Here is a 25,749-nt window from a genome sequence, read left to right as displayed (position 1 = left end):
CACAGCTGAGTCAGAGGTTCTTGCAGAAGGGCTCTGACGCACCAAGGAAAGTTACAGGGCCTGTGTCACCAAACATGAGCCAGACACAGCTCACAGAGCATCACTCTCTGTGACCCTGGGTGCTCCTCTGAACTGGGAGATATTCCCAGCTCAGGATATTAGAACCCTGTATGGACTACTCCCTTAAGAGCTGGACTCAATGATCCTCTTGGTCCCCTTCCAACTCAGGCTATTCTGTGATTCTGATTTCTTGGCTCTGCCCGTGCAAGGAGTAGACCCAAAAAAGCACAAACCATTGGCCTACCTTGTCAGTGAATTGTGTGCCCCACACTGCTCACAAGACTGGATTTACTTTCTGTTTTTATCACCAACAACCAAGCCACCTCAGCCTGAGCTCCACAGCCCTGCCATGGTGACACTGGGCTTTTCAACTCTGCATGGGCTGGGCAAGGCTGGCCTTTGCAGGCGTAGAGAGACCTTCCAAGCCTGGAAAGCTGGTTTGGAGGCAACAGAGGACAACATATAAATTTCTGACAAATCAGGATAATGAGGATCTTCCATGTGCTGTATTTTGGACTAGTAACCACCCTTGTAACCATACTGGAACTAGTAACCAGTTTCATCCATGATCAGAGAGGAACTTTTTCTCTGCTGAGGTGTTGTTGTGCACACACGCATACCCTACTAGAGCAGAAATTGTTACATTTTGGGGTTTTTTTCAGGCTCTGGGGCTTCTGACAGCCTGAGGCTGGCACGCAGGTGCAAGAATTGACTGGCTGTCATTGGTATGTCACACAAACAGTGCTTTAACCTGCTCCTTCCTACTCTACAACCCACCCACATACACTGCTTTGCTCCTCATGGGAGCAAAACAACAGAGATGAAGCAGCTGCCCTCCGATTGCAGCCCTGCTCAATTACACACCTTTAACTTGGCAATATAGACTAATTGTGCTGTAATATAACTACATTTCTTTCCTCTACCCACAGCTCTGGATCAATCAGCAGCATGAAACAGCAGGAGGGAAATGAAGTAGTAACGTGGGGGTAAAAAAATAAGAGTTGTTGTTGTAATCAGCCAACTAAACACCATTAGAACACACTGTCCTGCTCAGTGGGTGTACAGCTGCACTGGGCCATGACCAAATCTATTAATAGGCCATGCAGAGCTCTTTGTAGTTCTATGAGCAATGCTCCTCAGACGTTGAGCCTTGAGTTCATTCTCTGTAACTTCAATAACCCCCTCGTGGTGTATAGTTACAGTAATCGACTCTTCAGCAAGGATGAAAAGTCTGACTCTAGTCTATTCGGGCTAGAGGCAAAAATCCTGCCCTTCATTTTTTGCCCATACCAGAAGGGGTAAATAATGCTGGGCCCATAAACTTATTCTAATGTGGACAGGAGATTGATTATTAGAGTATTTGAGTTATTCTAGGCTTGATGGCAGACACGAGAAATAAAGATTGGGATGGAAAATTCTTAGTTTGGTTTGTTGTTGCTGTGGAAAGGACCTGTTGCATCCCAGGTCCAGGGGACTGGGCTGTCACATGCCTGCAGTATTCTACACCCTGTGGACCAGCACACTTGCCCTGTCACTCCATAAACCGGCTGCCATTTTAGGATTGCATGCCTCCTGCCATGAAGCCTGCACACCTACACAAGAAACCCTATAGTCCCTGTCTGTTGCTTTACACTAATAAGCAGATACTTCCAGCCTAAAAATTATTTCATTTTAGAAACATTTAGAGTTAAGGAAAATTATTTCTACCTCACATCCAAAAGACACAGGATGGTGGAACAGTGCAGATCAGAAATTTAGCAGGCTTAGAGAAGGTAACTCCATGCATCGAGGTACTGGAGAGCCATTACTCCATGAAGATATCTGTAACACCCTTGGGCTGCTCCAGTCTCTTTCTCCGACCATAGACTGGTTTGTGGCTGGAGCCAAAAGCCAGTGCTGCAGCTCTATGATTAATTCTCATCTTCCCCATGACTGAGGAAGGGACTTGAGGTCCCTGGAGGCAGTGGATGCTTTCTGCAGGACACGACCCCAAAGAATTGGAGTCTGGTGAATGTCTGGAGTGCTGTCTGAAACTCAGGGGTGAAATCGTGCTTGGTGGGAAAGAGCAGCAGCAACACAGGACAGAAATGCTCGAGGGAGAGGGTGTACCCAGAGAACAGTGGAGGAAGCATGTGTGAGGCAGCAGCTGAGGAAACAGGCAGCAGGAACATGGTAAGCACTTGGGAAACAAGCAAAGGCAAAGTGCTGGGATTGAAGGAGAGGTGAAATGAGGGCTGTGTCTGGAAACAGCCTGGGGACAGCCCTGCGTGAGGTCAGGGGCTGTGTGATTTGCACTGACTGTGCAAGTTCAGCCACTGCAAGCTGGGAAAGCCTGACTGCAGCTTCCAGGGCTTGGTGGGACACCTCTCCAATTCAGAGTGGGGCTGCCACCTAAGTCATCTTGGGCTTGGCTGTGTACATTTATTTATTTAACTGAATTGCCCAAGCCAGCAGTCGAGTCACCACCGACAGGCGTCAGTAAGGCTTTCACACCTTCCAAGGTCTCCTCTCAGCCCCCCAGCAGCAGCAGGGAGGGCTGGTTGGGGCAGGAACACAGTAGGCTTGCCAGCCCTGCCTGGGGCTCCTTCCCCAGTCAATGGAGCAACAGGGAGGGGGTGCAGCCTTCCGGCAATGATTCAGCCCACCAAGGAGCAGAACCGCCTTTGTGAGGTGCATGTCTCCCTTCTCTGACTGTAGGAAGAGCCTAAAGCAAAGACAGGCTGTAATTTAAGGATCCCAGCCAAAAAGCTCAGAGTTGGAGAGGATGAGTCTGGATATCCATGTAGATAGACGAAATGTGTAAAAGTTAGCATGGCATAGCAGAGTGAGAGAAGGTGAGTCATCTCAGAGAGCACCAGAGCTGACTGTACAATAAGCACCACTTCTTGTGTAATTATAAATGCACATGAAGTGGGAGCTGGTGTGTTGGCTGTGTCTCCCAGTATTGCACATTTCAGTTAAGATCTCCGGAACAACTGGCTGTTGGTATTAGTTTTAAGATAGTGCCAGTGGGAAGTAGTGAATGACAAAGCACTGCTGGCAAGGGATCAAGCTGTTAAACAACCTCTGAGAAACACAACTTATAAATTCTTTACTATATTAATTTGACATTACAATTTAGAGATAAGGTTTTCCAGGAACCCAAGTGAATCAGCATTCAGTTTTATTCATAAGATGCATCTGAAAAGAAGTCAGTAGTACTTAACATTTGTATACTGTTCTCCAACTTCTTTGTTGATTAAAAGCTAGGTTGTTTCTGTTTCCAGGGCTAGACATACTATTTTGGCACATGCTGTTATGTTATTATGATAAATCCAACACAATACTCTCTAGTCATTTTGGACTGTAAAAATATTTCTGAAGGCAGCAGCAAGGCTGCCTACAACCAAGTCAGGATGAGACTTCAAGGGCTGTTCTTTGTCCTCTCTTCTCCTCACGGCTGTTTGTACTACTGAACAGCACATTCCCAGTATAGTGGTTTCTTTCTGGCTTTTCTGCCATGCTTCCTACCACAGGTGCATTGCCAAGGCAGAAGTGTAGAAGCCACATCATGCGGCAGCCAAGCAGCCTGTGCCTCTCTCAGCCAAAGCCCCATAACAGCAGTCACCCCTCTGTCCCAGGAGCAGGGACCTCTGCCCAGCTAGGTGGCTGTGAGGGGTCTTTCAGACCCCAGAGCTGATGCAGAGGGTTGTGCATGGCCCAAAACCTGCTTCTTCCCACCACATGACCTATTACAGTGGTTGGTACCTCAGCTGCCTTGCAAAAGCTTTCAGTGCAGGGGGGTAGAAATGCTTAAAGCTACGTGGGCGATCAATGGAAATGTGTCAGTAGGTGGGTGAGAGAGAACATAATGGAGTAAGCAGCAAGCATTAAGCACTGGATACCATGGAGAACACACAGGCAGTAGAGTGAGGCAGAGGATTTGAGTTTGTCACACATTTTGCCTCTGTTCCATCTTCTTTTCCTTCCTTTTTTAAATTTTTCATTTGCTGGGATAATGCAAGTGGAAAAGGGCATACAGACCCATCCATTCTGCCATTCAGGACACTGTTTTTAAAATAAAACACATTATGAATATTATAATATACATTTATTTTACAATAAAAAACATTATACTCTGTTTATGTGGAGAACATATTGGATAAATATTTTATGCCATGGATCCAGTTTCTTATCAGGACCTGTACTAATAACTATATAGTTCCAATTGTTAGTGGGCTCCTCTTCCAATGAATGCTTTGTTTAAATGTATACTCGAAGACTTGTTTTTACAATGGCTTTCTTCTCTTTAATAGAATTCGACATGTTGGCTGTGGTATAGCATGCGAGTGGTTTCTAAAAAGATTTAAAATATATTTCTGAATGGTGCTATATAAATAGTGCATGCATTGAATTGTATTATTTTATTGTGAAACTGAAGGCTTTCCTGTTCTATACCATAGTACGATTTGTTATTTTTCCAGCACACACATTAGCCTGCATTCAGCTTCTGCACAAGGTAGAGGAACTCAAATTAAATTTACAAGCACACCTGAGCAAAGCTAGTTAGCTGTGGCCAGATCATGTTTCTGTGATTAAATAATGCTGGCTATTATAACACATGGCAAGAAAGTGCAGCTATAAATCCCTGTCTCGGTTTATTTCCAATGCTTCATTGTACTATAGAAACTCTGCTATACTTTCTAGTGAGCAAAAGGCTAGACATGGGACTGAGTCACCCTGAGCAGATGTGTTAGATACTAACTTGGAGGAGATAAGAGTAACAATACTGCTCTCCCCTGAGCCTTCCCCTCAAGGATGTTCCCATGCTACGCAAACATTAATAAATTGATCTTCATTGCATCCAGCCACAGATTTTATTAACTGAGGAAATTGGTTCCCAGAAAAATTTAGCATTTTGCTCAAGGCCAGAGAGTGGATCCACAGTAAGGAGGAAGGGCTGGAGACTTTAATTTATTTCCAGTTAATGTTTAATGTTACATTAGCATGTAACAGGGTGTGCTGAAAGCACAACACTGCTGGGTGTTCACATTATCAGAAATGAATGGGCACTGGTTTCACATCCTACAGCAAGACCCTGCTGAGCATGTTGGTCACCACCAAGTACCCCTGTTAGGGGACCTGTCAGGGTAGCAAGTCCCGAGGGGTTGAGGGACTATCTCCTGCCTGCCTCTGGGGATAAGAGGTCCATGGCTCCACCACTGTCTTCACTGGGACCTGTCAGCAGGTCTCTCAAAGGCTCAGGAGCATCTCTTGGGGTTCATATGTACCCAACTCAGAGAACAGAGCTGAGGAGGTCCTGGCCCTACAGCCATCCAGGTCACACTGCAGCTTTCCTTTTGATGGAAACAAGGGTGACTGAGCTAAATGGGTGGCTGATGCATACCCAGCTCTGAGCTGAAAATATACAACACATGGCCAGGACAGACATGTGATGCTGGGGACACTAAAGCAGCAGAGCTCTGCCCAGAGTTCAAGGTTTTTACAGGTGGTTCTGACAGTTTTGCATTTTATTATGATTTCTCATTTACCAGTCATTTACATTGTTGCCAAAATCTGACCACTGGGAATAAAGTTTTCCAGTCCAGGTGTTTGCTTGAGGCTGAATTACTTCAGATAGAGTAGAGAAGAAAGCTTTGTGTAGTTGTTCCTCATGGCCAAGACATAGATTGAGGGAAAAGATTGGTTCGTAAAAAAATGACATGAGTTACCCTTTGAAACTCTCCAGTGCTCTGTAAATGAAAAGGTAATTATATGAGAGAAAGGAAAACAGAGCAGACAGAATTGGACTCTATGGGCACAACCCAAATTGATGGTTACTGTGGGAAGCACGATGGAGGGCCTGGGTGAGGTGGACTGACACAGGCAGTATACCATGATTAAAAGTGGGAGAATGGGCCAAACAAACATGAGACTTTACAGAACTGGACTGAATTGTTGAGACTGGGGGAAGTTTGCAGTGGGCCAACTGCTAGGGTGTGAGGCGGAAGGTACAAGGGTAACCATTTAAAGTTTTGCACCCAAGAGAAAACACTAGTCTATAACCTGGACTGGGCTGGTTCCTAAATTTCACCAGTCCACCGCTGTCAGTGTTTATGTGTGAAACCACTGATGACAGCATGTTTTATCTCCGACATACTGTAAGAGCCAGCTCTCACCCCACAGGTGTGGTCTTTTAGCTGCCTTGGCAAATCTCAACATCATGGTGTTTACCCTGCTGATAAGTCATGTGGATGTCATGCAACAGTACTTAACTCCCTTTAATTTTGTCTTTAATTGCGCACACGTACTTGGGGTTTCTTCATATATTCAGAGTCCTTCGACCTCATACTGTGCACTAGAAAAACATGTCTCAGCTGGCAAGCACCTATTTCAATCTGTTATTTTCCAGTATATTCCTGATTTATACCATGCTCTTTGAATCCTGAAATATTTCCTTCATGGGATTTTCTATAGTGCTTGCCACTGCAGAACAAGAGCTCCCCAGCCATTAGCTGGTTCATTTTAGCAGAACTTTTCTGTGATGAGATATCATGATACTGTCATTTGGCAAATGGGCATCTAAGTCAGCACTGCAGCTGCCAAGCCTGAACCCACCGGGACTTGATTTCTCAGAGCACTTACTGTAGGACACGAGGGTGTGAATCACTGAAGCATCTCTCTGCCTGTCTCAGCTGAGACTGGGAGCTCAGCATTTCTGCACACCAAACCACTGGGCTTGGAAGGTAGGCACCTGGAAAGTAAAAGCACACTATTAGAACCCATCTGTGAGAAGGCTGGATGAACAGTATTTTCCAGCCCTCTGGAACAAAGGGTTATATCCAAGGATGTAATTTTGTACTTTTTATTTGTGTCCCACACTCCTGTTCCTTATTCCCTTCTAGCTTTTGGAATAACATGAAGAAGAGGTGCTGCCACAGCCACAAAGTGGGTCTAATTTGTGTACTGAAGGAAGGAGCTGTGTGGGAAAATACTGCCTGATCAGACAATCCAAACCATGTCTGCATAATTCTTGTATGTATGGGAGATGCATTAAGCTATCAAAGGTAATTTTAAATTAGTGTTTTCTAACGTTTGTGTGCCTGTTCTGCCAAGCTTATTAGTATTCCTTCAAAGAGGGGGTTTGATTTGTTTTGGAATAAAGATTATTTATTCTAATTATGCATAGGAAATAGCTAGTTCTATTTTTCTTACAAAATATTTTTGCAAATAATAGAGTGCCCTTCTCTTGACATTCCTCTGCAACTTGGGTTCAGCATTTAAAGATGATAAATGGGCATCAAGCTCAGCATTTCTACCACCTCCTACCTGCTTTGACTCTTGTTTCATTAGAATTTCAGCAATGTGCTGGTTCATGGCAGATAACCTCCTCTCCCTCTCCAGAGTGCCTGTGAGTGTGTAGGGGGTGAGGGAATGGGTGCATTTCTCATCTCCTCAGCATTTATTACATTCCTTTTTCTCTACCTCCTCTGCAGCAATAAATCAATGCTACTTGTTATTGTCTACTACTTGGGCAGCGTCTCGGGGGGAGAGGCAGACTCTCCTGACTATAATGCCATGTGTTTCATCAAATGCTAAAACAGAGACAAATATCCAGAGTAAACCAGTCTTGTTTTTGCAGCTTTTGAGGGGAAGGATCCTATCCAAGTCCTGCCAGCTGCATCACCCATCAAGACACTTTGTCACACAGGCTGCAGTTACCAGCCCCAGCCTTAAGTTGCCTGCACAAGCAGAAGAGAGCAGTGTGTCACTGGAGCAATGTTTCTGGTTTTACTCTGGGAAGGAAAATTTAAAGTTTCTGGTGCTGATGACTATTTCCTGCCAGCAGGCAGCTCCAGGACTGGGATGCTGGATGAACTTTTCCTGTATTTGTGTTGAGATGTGTTCATGCTCCTTGCACTTCTGCCACTTGTTAATGGCAAGTAAGGCCCTAGAAATATGCTATGGGTGAAGTAAAACACAGCCTGATTACTGTTTACTCTATCAAGAGCAGAAACACACACACTGTAACCTGGAGAAACTGTAGATATGGCACTTGGGGACATGTTTAGTGGTGGATTTGGCAACCTGAATGATTCTGTTATTGTAAATGAAAAGCATCTTCATAGTGGGACTGTGGCTTGCAGCAATTCCCTGGAGAAACTTTGCCCAGAAAGCCTCTGCCTTTTTGTTTTGTTGCCTGCTTTCTAATCACAGCAAACTGTTTTCCTTCACACAGGCTTCCTGATTTTATCCTGGAAAAAAAGGCCTTCCCACAAACCTGACCCTACAACCAGAGATTAGATGTTCACTCTCCTCTCCCTGCTGAGAACACCCTGAAGAGATGGGCTGGAGAAATGATCATGAAAGAAATCGGTGTGGTGGAGGAGTGGGTGAGAAAGGCAGGCACATGACTTCTAGAACAGGGGTGTTTGGCTGGTCCAAGCCCAGAAGCACAAAAAAATACCTGACACACCTGCACAGGAATCCAGAACCAATTTACACAGGCAGATTTAAGCTGGGGTTGCAGCTGGGGTTTTTTCGTCCTTAACCCCTTCCAGTGTTAACTGAGGTAACTCATATGGGAACCTTCAATGCAGAAGTTACTGAAGGGGTTTGCAGGCAGATTCTCAGGGTTTGAGTGCCAAAAAAGGCCCCCTGACACATTAACATGTTTTTATTGTGGCTTTGTAAATATATTTTGCATTTTCTTTCTGCAGTGGCAAAAGGTGTACAGTTAGATTCCCCCCCAAGCAAGAAGTGTACTTTATCAAGCCTTGGTTTGTCAGCAATGGCATTGGTAAAAGCATGCACACACATGCACCTCTTTCTCTGTGTCTTCCCTAAACTTTGACTAGTTTTTTATACAGTGGCTGCCTCAAGCTACTGACAAACTAACAAAATGTGCTGGGTATGAAAAAAACCCATCAACTCCAATTCAACTCAGATTCCTTCTCCTGCTCTGATTTCACCATTTCTTCCTGCCCCTACCCTGGTTTTCAAGGGCACATGCAGGGGTCAGGATGCTTTTTTCAGACCTTTCAAGGGAAGATGATGTTCTTGCATCAGACTTCACTCAGACATAGCCTCCTCTGCCAGGGGACTGTGAGGGCAGACCCACAGCCTGTGCTGCAGAGGCAGGCCTGACATGCAGAAAGGACCCATCTCCTTCCTGCTGCTTTTCGAGGCTCCAAAACCTGTTGATGAAAAGCAGACGAAAAAGTATTACATGCAGAAAGGGAAGGGGTTGCTTTCTGTTTACTTCTTTGTTCCCCTTTCCTAAAAAACTATCTCCCCAGCCTTCAGGCAATTGTCAGGGTGTGGACTCACATGGTGATAGACCTCAGATGGGTTTGCAAATACAGTGCAGAGTTTGAGGGAGATCTCTGGTTCAAGAGCCCTCCTTGCCCCGTGGCATGGTGGGAGGGGGTAGAAAAAGGGACAGTTTTATTTAGTTTTCAATAATTAGTTTATGTCAAATAATTCCATGTTGCCATAGTTGTGAGAGAGCAGTGAGTTTTGTTCAACAGGTGGCCTTTCTCTGCACACTCTCTGCTTACACTGGATACTAGTTTGCCAGTTTCCTCTGTAGAGATTATTTAGATCTCATAGTGCTGACCAAACATCCTTAATGTGGACAAAAGGATTTCAGGGTTTATGCAATCAAATACTGTAGGGATATCCAGCAGTGTGAATGCAAGCAACAGCCAAGAGCAGACCATTCATCACTGTCACTAGGCACTGTTTCTGTTTCACATGCCAGTTAGATGCTGAACTGGAAGATGTCCAGGATCTTGCAGGATTGAGATGGAGATAGGACCAGCCCTTCTCACGGGCTTTTATCATGTTCAAGGTAGAGCAAGATCAGATACTGGGTTATATTGAGAGAATTTGCTTGCATAAAGCAACAATTAAATAATGATAAGCTTTAGGTGGAGGTTAAACGTCTTTTCTGGAGGAAAGCATGGATGACCTCACGCTTTGGCTTTTTTTTCTCCTGGAAAAAACAGAAAGCAAGAATGACAATGGAGATTTCCATTACTTTCCTCTGACTCTGTTGTGTAGAAGGGGTTGAATTGGGAGGTAGAGAGTATTGACTTGCTGGTCAATAAGAAGCCTGTATAGAGTCTTCCTTCCCGAAATGCCACATTGGATGGAAATAGTTTTCTGCAAGAAGCAGGCTAAGAAGGATGGGTAATAAAGATGTTCAAGGCTGACAAGGCTATCCATGGCTCAGAATAAGGAAGGAAGTGTAATTAGGGAATCCTTTGACTGAACCTATGTGGATTGCTTTCAGAACAGGGTAGGACAGGATATATATAAGTGAGCAAGTTTTAAACCATCAAGCAAGGAACCTTGGTCTATAGTAGCTATTTTAATCTTGTTTTGAATTCATATTTGTTTGCTTTCTTTAAGGAGAATAAATTCTTATTGCTTGGTAAATACTAAATTGCATCTCTTAAATAAGGTATGGCTGCTAATATAATTACATTCTGGGTGTTTTTTGTTAATGTTAGCCAGGAGCAGAAGAGGTCCTAGAGGATACACAGCATGGGAGGCCCCCAATGCAAAAGATATAGATTTGTTTGGAAACATAGCTTTAATAGGTTTTTTTTTTCAGAGCAGGAAATGGTAAGTGATCTACTCTTTTTTTGTTGTTGTTATTATTGTGTTTATGTTGGATTCTACTCCCACGGAAAGTGGAATTAAATGGAAAATGAAATACACTTATTTTACAAAGATGCATTTGTGAAAATGATGCAGTTGAATTGATCTGATTGCTCAGGTTTTCAAGATTTTAGATGAATTCATCTGATCCTTTGGCCCCAGAGTCTAGAAGTGGGAAAAAAGGTCCTCCTGGTTCTCCAGCTCTCAGATATCCTCAGCCTAGAGTGAATAAGACGGCAGACTGAGCTTATCCACCTGCCCGATGCCCCTGGTGAGTTTATGTGGATGCAGCTGAGCTGTGCCGTGGGTGCAGAGCTGAGCTGGCTCATGCAGCACGGCTGATGGGTTCAGGTGCAGTGTCATGTGAAGGCTGCTTGAGGATTGGGAGGTCAGGGAAGGTTCAGGAGGTGGATGGTCCTGTTTGCACACAAGTGAGCTTAAGCTCATAAACTCATAAAGCCTGTTTCCCTGCACAGCTGCCCAAGTGGCTGGTGCCATATGTTTTGGGGTGTGTCTTCTTCTAGAAGACACACTCTGGCTAGCAGCTTTTACTGTTACTATCATTATTATTAAACAAAATGTCTTCATTGCAATACCATATATATTATGGAGGACACTTGACCTGAATAAACAAACAGCTTTGTTTTAAAAACTAGTTGAGCAGACACATAAATTCTGCTTAGTCTATGACTTTCACAAATTCAGAGTTTTCTACCTTTCCTCAAAATTGGTAAGTGAACTTAGAGTGCTTAGTACAAAATAAATTTCTTTCAATAAAACTCAAATTGTATGATTAAATGTTGCAAATCCAGGCTTTAATAGGTGTTTATTACAACCTTAAAGAGGCTCATTTTAAAAATAAGTCAAATTCTAATTTAAAGGAAAAAAAATTCAATTTGTGCCCTCCCCCCACTTTTTTTTCCCCCTTTTTTGCCACAGGCAGATTATGCATTTGCAGGAAATTCAAGAGAGCACTATTTTCTATGTCTGCCCATGTTTTATGTCACTGGCAACACTAATTCTTCTGGCTTCTTTGATTTTTGATTATCATTAAAATCATGGAGCTCTGTAAGATGGGATCTATATGGAAACTAGGAAAAATAAAAGGAAAATAAAACAAAAATAAAAGGAGCAATAAAAAAAAGGCCAGAATATTCTGTGCTTGCTTCTTACAATACCATGGGACCATTAGAATCCATGTATATTTCACTAATGATCCTTTACTAGAGGGAATTTCTGATTATCTGGTACTTCCCTGACATGTCCTTTCTCTCCCTCTTTCCCTTCACTGGGTAGAAGGATTGGTGATGGTCAGAAATACTGCAGACATGAATTTCTCCAGGAAATGGAAACAAAAGCACACCCATTCAAACATTTTGAACTCGCTTTAAAGTCCTGCAGTAGTAGGGGAAGGCTTGAGGTGGAGTTTCTTAACCTGCTAAATCAAGACTCTCTTCCTTGACATAAATCAGGAAAGGAAAAATTCAATGTTTTACTAATTTGTGCAGGACTTTGATGATAATTTGCCTGGAGACATTTAAGTGGTACAACATGAAATAACAGAAACTGAAATTAATGGAGTTGGAATGGGATTGCTTTGTGCAGGGCCCCCACATATGGTTACAATTCGGGGTTTCCTCTGTATCTGACAGGATCCTTACAGAAAGAATGCTTCTGAGGAACTACTACTGCACCCACCATGAAAGCATGGAGAAGAAAACCTCACCCCACAGTGTCTGCTCACCATTCTTTCTCCTCCCATGGTGACTCCTTGTGGGTTTTATTTGCACTCAAAATTAAGCACAAGTCTGAGTTTGCTCTCATAAGCAGGCTTGTCCTATGCTCATGGTTTAGATCTCGAGGGCAGCCCTGGAAGGTCTCTGGAAGCAGTTGATAGAAACTCCATGAGGTCAGTTAAGCTGCTCACAGGCAGCACCATGAGCCACGTGAGATGCTGTGGGACAGCTGAGGTGCTCAGGCTGGTCTGGCAGACATGGCACAGCACCTACAGGAGGCACATGCCCACCTGGAGAGGCAGCCAGAGGCCAACCACACCACTGCAGGACAGCTCCAGTGTTCCAGAAGATACAGCACACACGTGGTGCCTACAGCTCCCACGTACAGCCTGAGCTCCCAGTGCAGCCAGCTGAAACCCAGACAGTGCAGCCAGCAGCATCTGAAAGCTGCACATGGGACCAAATGCTGGGGTGCAAACCAGTTGCATCAACACAAGTATCAATTTTCTTTTGAGGTGTTCTCTCATATTTCAACTATTCATACAGACTGGCAAACACGATTTGGAACTGTTAATAGTATCTAGGAGGACCAGTTAGACACTAGGTAGGATAGTCAAGCAACTCTGTTTTGGCAAGCAAATTTCTAGGTCTAAAGAGAGGCTCATGCTCTGTGGAATGAACAACAGATGATTCAAGTTTAGAACCAGCCCAAGAGCAAAGAGCTCCGACTTGGCTCCTCCTGTGTTGAGCTATGGTGGTGCCTCAGCACACAGCGTGAATGAGGAGCTTGTGCGTCACAATGCTCACGAGCTAACCTCTTGCCAAGTTCTCTCCTCACCTCCTAGACAGAAGCTGCACCTCCACTTAGCCTGTGGCAACCACTGACCAAAGGGCTGGCCTTGCTGGAATGCCAGGTAAACAGAATGTGCCATGTTCCCACACACCTGGTCAGATACAACCCCCACTGAAATGGTGAACTTGTGCTCAAGTGGTAGTCTGTCTTTCATTTCACTATTTCCATTGCTCATCATTATTACCATTGGCACAAACAGTGAGTTATCCCCTTGCTCAAGCCTGCAATGAGTCTGACTTTTTCATAGCTATGCTTAATTGTTGCCAGAGTTCCCTGTAGAAGCATTAGCCTGCTTAATATTACACGGCTTGAGAAAATTAAATGATCAATATCAGGTTAAGAGCACTCAGTTGTTCTTTCTTGGCTTTTGTAATTGCTTGTGTGATGGGAAAATAATTACTATGTTGAGTTTATTGTTATTCTCATTGTCCTCAGTTGGTGATTTTGTTGTTCAGCTACGGATATGTCTGATTTAAATTGTCTATAATATTGCTGTCTTAGAAGGAAATAGAAAGGAAAGGGGAAGGGAAAGGAAGTAGGAAAATTAAAGGCTGATCTAAGATTAACATAGTGTTTACTCTGGCTCCTGGCAAGGTCTGTTTGTAAAGGGAGACTCCCAAAGCAAAAATCATCTCAAGTGAATTTGTTTAAAGTGACACTGTCAACTTCAATATCACACTTCAGGATTTTTGGTTTTTACTCCACGATAAGTAACACCCAAACCAATTACACCCCACTAATCCCATTGGAACACCTCAGGTTACAGTTGTGAGAATAGAGAAAAAAAACGTTAATCTCTATTTTTTGGGTTGTTTTTACTGCAATTCCTAGCACACTAATTTCATATTCCGAGTTGAAAGGGACTTACAAGGATCATCGAGTCCAGCTCCTAAGTGAGTGGTCTGATACAGGGACTGAACCCTTAATCTTGGCATTATTAGCACTATGTTCTAATAGCACAGTTCTAACCAACTGAGCTAATCCATGATCCACAACTTATATGGAAAGCTTACACACAAAAAGGATCATGTGGATTTGGGCCATGCCCAAATCTTCTGTAATTTCTTAATAGGTCTCCTTCCTGTTGTTTATGTAGTTTTGTGATAGAATAAGGGGAGAGAAAAAAATGCCACCCGTGATTTTTGAAAAAAGATTTTTGAAACCAGCAGGGAAAACAGAAAAACAGAAATCCTCACGAGTCCTCTGCAGGGAGGGGTCAGGGTCCTTGCTTTCAGCCACACAGAGAGAAGACAGTCCCTAGTGAAAAGATGCCTACTGTCTTCAGTAGCCAGTGGGAGTGGGCTGATAAAGAGATCCCTTTAACTGTGGTGCTTATGAGTCACTGGTGTCAGCGTTAAGACATCCTGGGAGAAAGAAGGAAACAAAACTGGTTATTCACTGCCTTTGTTTAGCTGCCTTCAGAGGTTTCAAGAGACCTGAATACAGAGACACTGTGGCATATGCCAACTGTTGACTCCATCAAATAATAAAGCAATCCCAGTGGGTATTAAGAAGCGTGGAATCATTCTAATGAGTCTGGCAAAATCTCATTAGGATGAACAGCAGGTGATGACAAAATATTTGCTCTGTATGCAAATGACTTGTTTCCTTCTCTGTCTGCACGTGGTTGCATGAGTGCTCAGAATAGGAGCTGTCACGTAATTACTTACTGGAGTAAAGCACTGCATATGTGGTGGTTGCACTTCAAATATATCAGTGGAAAATGGGAAAAATTATAGAAAGGAGAGCCCCCTGTATCACCAAACTCTTACACAATAGAGGGCTTTACCAGGCATACCAGCTGTCTTTCCAGAAACACTTTCAAAGCAAGGACATAGGGCCTGCAAGTTGTCAAACCTTCTCCAAGAGCTGTGAGTATAGAAAACATGATGGAAGAAGGGCAAGGGGTGTGCTGAATATTGAGAATAAGGCAAAACATGGCAGTTCCTGTTGACAGAGGTGGGTTACCTGCGTAGACCCGGGTCTGACCTGACCTGCTAGTTCAAAAAGCAGCTCCACTAATCAACCCTGAACTATCCAGCTGCAGGCTCAGATGTTGCACAGTAAATCACCGCTTTGTCCCCTTCTGCTGTTTTAACATCAGGCTGTATAGCCCTTGATATCTGTTCTGTTCCTGATGGTGTTTCTGGCATAGTACACTTCCATTCTCTCTAGTGTATCATTAATAATGCTTCACACATTTGTTTTTAATCACTTTGGAATTTATTTATTGCTGCAGTCCTGTTCCTACTCCTCATACATGTCAGAGGCAAAATTCTTGTGTGGGGGAAGTGGAAGTCCCCCAAGAGCCCCATTCTTCTGTGCACACTGGTGGAGAGGAGGACAGGGCAGCTGAGTCAAAGGACACTCCAGATTAAATAACCCAAGCTACACAAACAAAAGTGTTCCTGCAGATCTTCTCTCCAGTGCCTGGCAGTCAAAAACCTTCACTATATACTCTGCCCATGTAATTGTGGTTTTCTCTCAAAAAAAAAAGGAGTCAGGAATGCATTTGAAGCCTTCCTTCTAAAAACACCTCAAAGATCCCCAGGGCCATGAAAAAATTCCAAGTCAGAAAGGCAAAGGACTGTGTGTGTGATGACCCTGTGCTCTCACCATGCTCATTGGTTCTTACCTGGAGACAGCTGGCTACAGACTGTCCATCAGACAGGGAATTAAGTAAGCTGATTATGAGGAAGAATCATTTGCTTTCCTGTTGAAGTCCTATAGAGATCGAGTAAAACCAATACAGTAAAGAGTAGAAATTTTCCTCCCTTGCCATCCAGCAACTTGCAGCCAAAATCTTATGGAAGTCAGAGAAAGGGGACCAGTCTCCTAAAATTTCCCCTTCATAAAAGAAAATTTTAAAAAATGGTTATATGAGGATATTAGAATTAATATTAGAATTAATTATTATGTGAATTTAATAATAGTGACTATTTTAAATTAACACTGTTAGATGCTAGTAATAGGAATTTTTTAGTTTGTAGATCTTCATCAAAAATGCTTTTCATACAAGTGATTTGTCATGGTAAAGTCAATGTTATAATTTCTTCTTCCTAAGTTTGAGAAGTCTGCAAGAGTCACCAGGTAGACCATCAAGTGGACTGGGAAGCAGTGCCTAGTCCTCCTGATTCCCAGAGCAGCAGCTTGTCAGCTCAGGGGCACTGTGTCATTGCTGTGGGTCTGGGACTTACAGAGCTACCAGAGCTCCTTCTGAGGCTGGAAGCTTTAGGAGTAAGTTGGATAAACATAATTTGGTGTAACATGGGGTATGTTTGACTCTGTGGGCATGAGGACTGGCAACACCATCTCTTGAGATCCAGACCTGTAGCCTAGGATTTGATGGCAGTATCCTACACATATTTTGTCTTAGATTTAATAATTGCTTTAAATTGAGGCCTGCAGTGGAAGTGGTGCCAAAATGAGAGCAGCCAAGAGCTACATGAAGCCCTGAGAAGAGGGCTCGGCAGGGTTCTCATGGCTGGGTTAGGGATGCCGAGGGAACCCACTCCAACCCAAACCGACAGCAGAGCACGGGGGGGTTGCAGTTGGCTGGTTCTGCTTAGCAGCTTTTGCTGACCAGCAAAAGCAATGGAAATCCCAAGCCCTCAGAAAGCAGTAGTTCTTAAGCAACCACTTATTCTTTCCTTTTCTATTTTTGTTGCAACCCGATTAGCCAAACAACCGGGTGTTTGTTCAGTGAGACTGGCTGCAGCAGGAAAACTGGACAGCAATGGCAGTGATTCATTTCATGCCCGAAATGTCATGAGATGGTAGCGGTGGTCTGTATCAGCTGGCAAAGGTCATGCACATGCTGATCCCAGATACTTATTGCTCTGAAAAAAAATCCTATGGAGCCCTCCCAAATGCAGGATAGGTCAGAATGCTTCAGGTTTGGCTCCCTCTACCCAAAACAGTCCTCCACCATGCCCAAGAGGCTCTGTGTCCTCACACTCATGCTCTAATAGCATACCCTCAGGCTGTGATGTGTCTTTGTGAGCATTCTGGAAAAACATCCCTTAGGTGAGTGAGGCACAGCTGTCACGGTATTTCACACGCTTCCCACTGGAAAAGACAACAAACAGGAAGAAGCATTTCTCTCTCAGAATCACAGGAAGACTACGTGTTGCTTAGATGAGATCCAAAACCAAGCAACCTAGACAGGAGAGCATGAGCCCTAAGCAGGAGGGGCAGGAGTCAGTTTGTGTTGATTTGCCTTGGCAGTGGTCCTTGCCTTCTTTTCTTTAGCAGTAGAGATGGAATATTATAGAAAATATGAGGACAGCTTACTCATGCAGAGGCATCTAGTGCTGTCTGAGATGCCAAAACATGTCCTGTATGCCTTTCGCCTCTTTCTTCCAAAGGGATATGCTGCATTTAAAACCTCTGTGGTATTTGTCAGGCTGACCAGACCTCTTGGGTACCTCCAAAGATCTGAAAGAGCACTACAAGTCCCTGTTTAAAGAATGAGACTCCCTGTGTCTCTGTGCTGCAAGGTGTTCCAGTTGCTCAAGCTCTCATTTGAGTTTTTGCAGCCTGAACTGAGCTCTGTGCTTTTGCTGCTGAGTGATTTTGCAATTATCAGCAGCAAGCACTAAATATTCCCTGCAGTCTCAGAGGTGTCTGCAGGGAATATACGGAATATATCACCTTGAACTGATAAATACCTCCAGATAGTCTTCTTGTTCCCACAGGTGACTGGTATTACTGCCCTCCTAAATGCCCTTTGAAAAGTAAAGTACTTTAATTAAAAGTAATTAAATTAACACAAGGGTCAAAGTAAAAAGAGACTGTAGTGGGCAGCTTTCATCATGGGTTTGGAGTGGATAGAGAGATCCTATGCAATCATGTCATTCTCCTCATAAAAATAACCCCTGTTAAAGGTGGGGAAGGAGGGAGCTACCCAGTGATTTCTTTGTCCTTAGCCTGTTCCCTCTGAGACCCCAGAGCACTTTGCTTTTCTCTTCCTTATCCTCCAGTCCCAGCCTGTAAATTCCTGACCTGCCATTCTCATCCCCACCTACCCTTTCTAACTTGGCATGCTGTGTCTTCAGCATTTATCTCAGAGTTTGCTCGATCCTACCTCTGCTCTATCACTGCCTCCCAAACCACTGTAACTTTGTTCTTCTATTCACTCCTACTCTTTCTACCTGTCCCTCTAACCTTGGCTCTCCCGGACCCTCAAGGCAGCCTTCATATATTCTGCAGCTCCCTGAGGTCCATCTCTCTATGAAGTCCAGCCTTGAAGGACATCACTCCTGCTCTTCCCTTGGCCAAAGTACATAAGTGCACATTCCCCCTTCATCTTTCCCCTACTCAGGGATAGAAATCCACTCATCCAGACCTAGAGAAAAACAGAATATGTCTGGGTAGAAAATGGTGACCTTAATCTGGGATGAGAAGTGCTACATCAAGATATAATTGTTTAGAAAACTGCCACTCACTTGGTGTTTATTGGTAGCAAACTGTAAGGCACAAATTGCTCCAGAGCAGGCAAGAAAAGGTTCTTAAGAAGAAAACACCAGCTAAGTTGATGGATACAACTTCCTAACTTTTTTCATCTCCCAGTTTTCAACATTGCACTGAGTTTGCTCTCCAGATGCCAGACTGACAAATGTCCTTTCACTTTTACTTAAAGTAGCTCAGAAGGCAGATTATTATTATTTCCTGGTTTTCCCCTTTCTCTTTGTCTTTGCATAATGAATCAAAGTGGTAACTACTGGCTTACCTAGGTATTTTTGTGAACTCTGGAAACAAGATTCATCCTGTCTTTCAGCCCATGCTGAGGCATTTAAACCAGAAGTCTAATTGCCCCTAGATGCCCTCACTAATCACTTTGCCTTAGGCTGAAGCACCCCGTGCATGTGTCTCACTTCTGTACCCAAACCTACCAGAGGCCAAACGTACAAGCTGCATTTTTTTCACTCTCCAAGCTGCTTCTCATCAGGAGATCCAGAACTCTCTGTGAGGCTGGCCCACAGTGGCCTTTATGCCTTGTATGTGTCAGTCCTTTTTGGCACCTCTGCAGGTGCTTGGGATTTTCAGAAGCAGATGTATCTCTCCAGCTACATTGGTTAGCAGGGAACGACCAAGAGGAAATCAGGAACCTGGACCTGTTCTCTACCTCCTAGTGTGTGCACAAGGTTTTTTCCCGAGCTGTGCATGCCCACACTTTCATTAGAACAAACTTTGCTGGGAAGTCATAGGATTATCTTTATTTCCTGAACAATGCAGCTGCAGACAAGTCTTTGAAGCCTTTTTGTTCAATTTAACTTAATGAAAATTTGAGGCTTCACTTTGGTGTAGAGTTAAAATGTTCCTAGTTGAGTTAAGACAATATTTTCTGTATTTTTTTATCCACAGATTTCTCCTGTCCCCAGAGAAGACACAGAAAAATCAAACAGTTTGCTCTGTACTTGCTAACCTTACACTACCACACATTTTTAGTAACATTGGGAACAATAACTTACAAGGTTGTGTCCTGTAAGGGAGCAGTATAACTCCAAATCTTGCATAAGTGGAACTTTCGCAAACTTCAGCGAGGGTTTTCTTCTGCCAATTATGGCAGAACAAAGCATCTACTCTTTCATATCTAAAAAATCACCTCATTCTGGAATCTCAAGTCTAAGGTGTTTTTACTGTGAAAAAAACTTAATGGTTATGATAGCAGAATATCAGATTACTGACTCTGTACAGCAGTCCTCTGTTTGGCTTCTGTCTACTTCTTAACAACATTTAGTAAAAAGCTGAATGCCTTCCAGAGACACCTTTAATTTACATGCTAAGAATGTTTATGCCTCTCAAGTGGTCAAATTAAATTGTATCAAATTAACTGTATGGGCTTGACATAGGTTCTAAGGCTCTGTTTAAACTGTTGTGTGTTCATGAAACTATTAAAGCTGAATAAAAAGTACCAAAAGAATTTCAGAGAGGATTAGTTCAAATGTTTAACTAAATTAATGTCTGCCACGGTTGGTTTCCATGGGCATTCATTTGATCTGGCAAAAATGCTCTTTCCTAGTCATTTAGCCAAAGTCTGATTGTAAGTCATGTCTGTTCTGTTGGGGAAGGTAAACAACATTTTTGCCTCCTGTGATCACTGAACAGCTCTATATCACACCTCTTGCATAGCAGGTGTCCAGCAGCCAAGGTACTCAAGAAAACTTTAGATTTTTACTGACGGTACATTATTTGGCTGTGTCTTAAAAATAGTAATTCTCTGTGCATTGACTGTTTTTACAGACCACAATAGCTGGGGCTCAAACACTTCAACTTCAGACTTTGCAAACTAGGCATGACTGAAGTCATGGCATCTCTAGGTGAACACTTTGACATTTCAACCGGTTTTGATGTCAATAGGGATAAGCAAGTCTTCCAACATGATCTGCTGAACTGATTAATCTCTCCACACACACCCTATCTTCACTTCCAAGTCTCCAGAAGAGCCTTGAGGATATGAGGTAGAAGTATGGGAGTATTTAAATGAAGAGGAAAAAGTGTTTATGGTGTTGCACAGTCCCTTCAGAGTAAATAGCCCTCATCCTATACTCACTGAGATTGTAAACCTGAAACACAAAATTAAGGTGTAGAGAGTTTAGAATATTTTGTTTATCCCTGCTTCAAATAACAACATTGCATAAGTTACTACTGATGTTGTAATTAGCAATTAGTATCCCAAGCTGCCGAGAGAGGCGCTTTCTCCCAGTTTTGGATATGATATCCAAAGCACCTCAGCTGGAAACATTTTTTTGATTGTCTGATATGAAGGGTGCTCATACAGATCTTCAGTTCTGACACTTGCTCATCAATTTCGTCTATGAGATCTTAGCAGTGCCCTAAACCAGTGCCCTTCCAAAGGTGGACAGAAGTTCTAGGTAAAGCCCAATAATTTATTAATATTTAATGCTTTTGGTTGTGCAACAAAACAGATCTTTTCTTCATGCTTTTGATTAGAGAATAGCTTATGGTCAAACTACAGGGCAACTGGCTGGACTACTGCAGTCATGGGATGACTTTGTAACCTCTACAGCACCACTTAGGGTTATTATCTTTATTTATCTGTTCAATAATGTTTTAACAGATATTGCCAGTGCATGTCTAGAGGGACACCTGCTAAGCATAAACAGTAAATATTGATCCTCCTGTCTCTTCCCTGAGCACACCTGCCAACGCATCCCTGGTCTTCAGACCTGAGATCTGATATTCCTCTTTGGCACCGCACTTAAATATCACAAAAAGAAACTGCTGCAAGTGGTGATCTTTGCACTGTACTTAACAACATCGGGAAGTAATCACGGCTAATTGCTATGGCTGTAATTCCAAACCTGACAGCTGGCAGAGATTCAGAGGCCTCAGTCACATTTGCTGAATGTCTCTCCAGCACACTCCACCAGATAGTTTGCGGCAGTGCTCTCCAAAGCCTTGCCCTTTGACTACTTGCATTTCTTCAGTACTTAGGCAGCTGCTGCCAAGGCTGCTCTCCTCTAGAGTAATTATTTGTGCAGTGTAATTTCTTGGAAGCCCAGCTGGCAAATACTGCTTTCGTGCAGGCTGGGCTAGATCTATCTAGAGAAAGGTTGGCAGTGTAGAGCTTTTAGGGGCACCTAGAGGGAATGAATAAACACTGGTTATAAAGAAAAAGCAGGTGCCATCTGCTCCCACTCAGGTAACTCCTGTTGACTTCAGGGGGAGTGTGACAATTTTCACAGTCACTCCATTTGATTTTGTGGATATACTTTCTTTAATATTAACAATGATTCAAAATGACAGCCCCCAGAGGTCTGAGGGGGCCAGAGAACTGAAAACACTAATGATGGAGTGTGGATACATTCCCATGATAGTCAGCAGAACGCATCAGTTGATATTTAACAACAGTCTGTATGTCCCAGCAGTGGGTGCCTGAGCTAAGATGAGTTAGGTAGCATTTTCTAAATGGCTTTGGTATTATGGGATCATTGCAGATAATTTTGGTATTATTATCTCATTGCAGAATCCAGTTTAGAGAAAGTACCACCATGACAATTACTTTTAATAGAAACCTATGCGCCAGAGGTGTGTAGAAACAGATGTCCCTCTCTCTGACAGGGAAATGCAGCACTTCAAGAAAGAATATTTGTGCTTCCTGGGATGACATTTCCCTTGGAAATAAGCAGGAGATCACATCCTGAAATGTTCTCACTCCAACAGGAGCACCCAGGTAACTTCAGAAAGCCCTGCATCACCTCTAAAAGGAGCAAACACTGAAAGATGGAAAACATTTCTGATGAAACAGTGTGTGTAGGAAGGTCTGCATCCTGTGCCACCAAAATCAGAAAAGAGCAAAATGCATAACTAATCTTCTAGTGTCTGGGCAAATGAAGAACAACATGGTGAAATAAATCCTGTGGCAGCTCGTGGACTGGATAAAATTTGACTAGAGAGCAAAGAGTGCCTTAAAGGAGCACTGGTTTGTTTGGAAAGGACTGCTGAACCTAATGTTGGCACTTAAACAAGAATTGTAAAAAAAAAGATGTGAATTTGCTCCTCATTTTGCTAGCAGAGCCATGGAATCCTGCAGACACTGCCATATATCACATCCTGTAGTTTTCTGGTTTTAAAAGTAGCACATTTCATGTGGCCAGAGCTGTGTAGACACCAAGCTGAGAACTGAATTCGCCTATGGGTTCAAGATATCACTGGAGAGTTTCACAAAGAGCCTTCAGCTGTGGTGGCTCTCCCAGCTTCTTAAGTGTGTGCACTGCATGAACCTGGTTTGCCTCTAGACCTGCCCAGACGCATTTGGGGCGCAGGCACCTGGTCAGGGTACGGTGCCTGAGTCATCGCTTCCCAGCCCCCTGCTCCTGGTGTGGAGTCTGCCTGTGCAGCACCTGAGGCAACAGTGAGGTAACACAAGGCAGAAGAGGCTGTAGATAAGGCTCGGGCACCTGATCCTGTGTCAGAGCCTTTCACTCCAAGACTTGCATATGGCAGCTGGCATATACCTCCCTTCAGGCTGTTTTGCCGAGGCTCCAAAGCCAGTGGAGTGTACGTGACTGCAGAAGAGGATAAACTGGTGTAACCAACCCAGCACAATGAGAACACTTAGAGGAGAATTCAGCAGGATGCATTTTTCTTTCCTTAAGGTGTCATCTAGGAGATCAAACCAACTGATCTAATGACCCTCTCTTACAGACCATGGCTATTCAAATATATGTACATCAGTTCTGCATTTGACTCTGCAGCATGCAAAACACCACTTATTATAGCTGGGCTGGCACAGGCAAACATGATGGCCTCTGCTGACTGGAGCTGAAAGGTAGTCAACCTCCCCCTCCCAAGAGTTGCCCTAGGCACCTTCTGAGTTAAAGATCAAACACTACTGGTTTTAAGGGTAGCAAAGCTCTTTTCTCTGGCTTCATATATTGTTTTGTATTTGTATTGACATTCCTTTCTTCCAAACTAAGTTCCAGGCACCAGTATTAAAAGATGCTTATGGTACAAAGATTTGTATTTCATCATAGCACGACACATAGGGCTGGGGCAGACTGAATTTGTGATTGTTTTCATAGGCTTTGGAGCATCTGTAATGAATAAGATGCTAAAACGAAACTAAGTCAACAATAAATGCTTGAGATTTATGGTTTTTTTCAGGAGTATAGAGAAAGCAATAAGAAAGGAGAATGTCTGGATGGTTACATTTCACCCAGCTCTATTCAGGATCTTCACATGGCTGTGAAGAGCAAAGCACAGTGCACTCCTCTGTTGGAGCAACTAGGCTGGGCTTTGACAGTGAAATTGAAAAAAACTAGAGGACTTCAAGATAAATAAGACAGCAGGAAAAAGTAATGAAAAAATTAAACTGACCTTCTTTAGAAAAGGGTGAGACAGGATAAACAGGGAGAGATCTTGTTTTGCTTTCATCCTGGAAAAAATAACATTTCTTCCTTTCCAGTTCAGCACAGTCGACTGATTTGGAAACAAATCTGTTTTCTCTGGAAAGATTTATTTGCCCAATGACTTTTTTTTTCTTTTTTTTTTTTTCTTTTTGGCAAAAAAGCAATAGGTTGAAAGAACAAGGCCTGTCTTGTTAGTAGGTTTAAAGGGCTCAGTAATTAACTGGTACATTTGGAGGCATGGCATGCAGGATACTTGCTGCAACCTACTTTATTACAGTGTCCCAGGGAAGTGCTGTGAAACAGGCAAGAACTTTATAAAAACACTGTTTATTTCTCAGGCAGTATCAGATAGCAGGATTATTTCATTATGAAGTTACGCCAGAGTATTTGCTGAAGTAAGGACACTTTGCCCTGACCTTTGAGAGTGTGCTTTCATCTGTGACATGCTTTCTCTCTCCCTTCCTTTCAGTCTTTCTTTCTGTCTTTTCTAAGTTGGAAACAGAGCAACACTTATTTAGTCTAGGGACAGCATGCACTTTTTCACGTCAGTCCTTTGCAATACATAGTAGGTGCCTTCAAAAAACAAATTGGCATCCTGTGACTTGGGAAGTCTGTCACAAGGGTCATTTGTCCCTGAAGCCATCTCCTTTTGCTGCACAATGTTTAGCAATGTTAATCAGAGCCAAACCTCTTTAACTCCCTTACATTTTTTCTGCCTCTTTTTAAAAAAAAATAATTTATTTTTAATTTGGTATGATACTGCAGACAATTGCTGCCTTGAAACAAAAATTAACAAAAATGTTGGTGGCTTAAAATAGGACTGTAATTCCATATTGCAGTATTTTAAGTCTGGGTGACTTGACCTTGTGAAGACCTAAAGATCTGCACCTTGCAGTAACTGTACATAATGTGGAGAAGTGCTCAGCACTTCTGGAATACAGCTGCTGTTAGCCCATTCCCTGAATGTGCGAGCCAAACTAGATGCATCTGTATTTGGAAATGCAAAGCTAGCGAGTTTCTTCAAGTGCCAAACAAACCCTTGTGGGAGGGAAGAGAGTCTCTTCAAGCATATTTCTGGAAATGCAAAAGATAAACATTTATCTTGCAAAATTATGCCTCTTGTATCTCAAGGGCAACCTAAACACTGAAAACTTCCTCTGACTCCTGTGTGAGTCCACATTCACTACTCATACCAACACTGAGAAGTGCAGCATTTGCCAGTGTGGCAATTAACTTCTCAGTTCTTGGATATACCCAACAGTGTATGCAACTGCAGATATCCACATACATTTCCTACTGTTATACAGAACCCTTCAAACTGAGCTTGAGATTTGGCCCTAAACATCAATGTTTATTTATTACTATATTCCTTTTTTTTTCTTTCCCACTATTTCCTTTTGTAATTTCCTACTTTAGACTCTGACCTTGTTTCATCAAGTAATAACAAGGTTCCTGGCATGGGGAAAAATCACATAGGTGATATATGGGTGTATATTACATTAGGGTTGCACAGTACTTGGATCATAATGAGGTTTGTCAGAAAACTCTATCCTCCTTCCCATTTAAAGGCCAGGTC

General features: G+C 43.1%; 2 long non-coding RNA genes across 3 annotated transcripts in view; one reads left to right on the top strand and one right to left on the bottom strand.

The window, feature by feature from the left end:
• The window catches only part of LOC135293993 (uncharacterized), a 59,745-nt gene that overhangs the window by 23,472 nt on the left and 10,524 nt on the right, over nucleotides 1-25,749 (top strand). Inside the window, exons 3-6 of the long non-coding RNA XR_010356101.1 lie at nucleotides 6,945-10,978; nucleotides 12,360-13,357; nucleotides 20,659-20,759; nucleotides 22,384-22,495. This is a non-coding gene — a long non-coding RNA (uncharacterized LOC135293993). The remainder of the gene's footprint in view (nucleotides 1-6,944; nucleotides 10,979-12,359; nucleotides 13,358-20,658; nucleotides 20,760-22,383; nucleotides 22,496-25,749) is intronic.
• Nucleotides 4,122-24,462, bottom strand: LOC135293994 (uncharacterized). 2 transcript variants are annotated; one of them, XR_010356103.1, is made up of 5 exons: nucleotides 24,142-24,462; nucleotides 17,273-17,364; nucleotides 9,078-9,236; nucleotides 6,685-6,793; nucleotides 4,122-5,792 (listed from the first exon to the last, which is right to left on the bottom strand). It is a non-coding gene; the product is annotated as an uncharacterized LOC135293994 (long non-coding RNA). The 2 variants fall into 2 exon arrangements; XR_010356102.1 differs by lacking the exon at nucleotides 17,273-17,364.

Source organism: Passer domesticus, chromosome 2 (genome assembly GCF_036417665.1).
Source record: "Passer domesticus isolate bPasDom1 chromosome 2, bPasDom1.hap1, whole genome shotgun sequence".
NCBI lineage: Eukaryota > Metazoa > Chordata > Aves > Passeriformes > Passeridae > Passer > Passer domesticus.
Note: the sequence above shows the minus strand (reverse complement) of the source record. Positions and strands in the feature narration are given on the sequence as shown.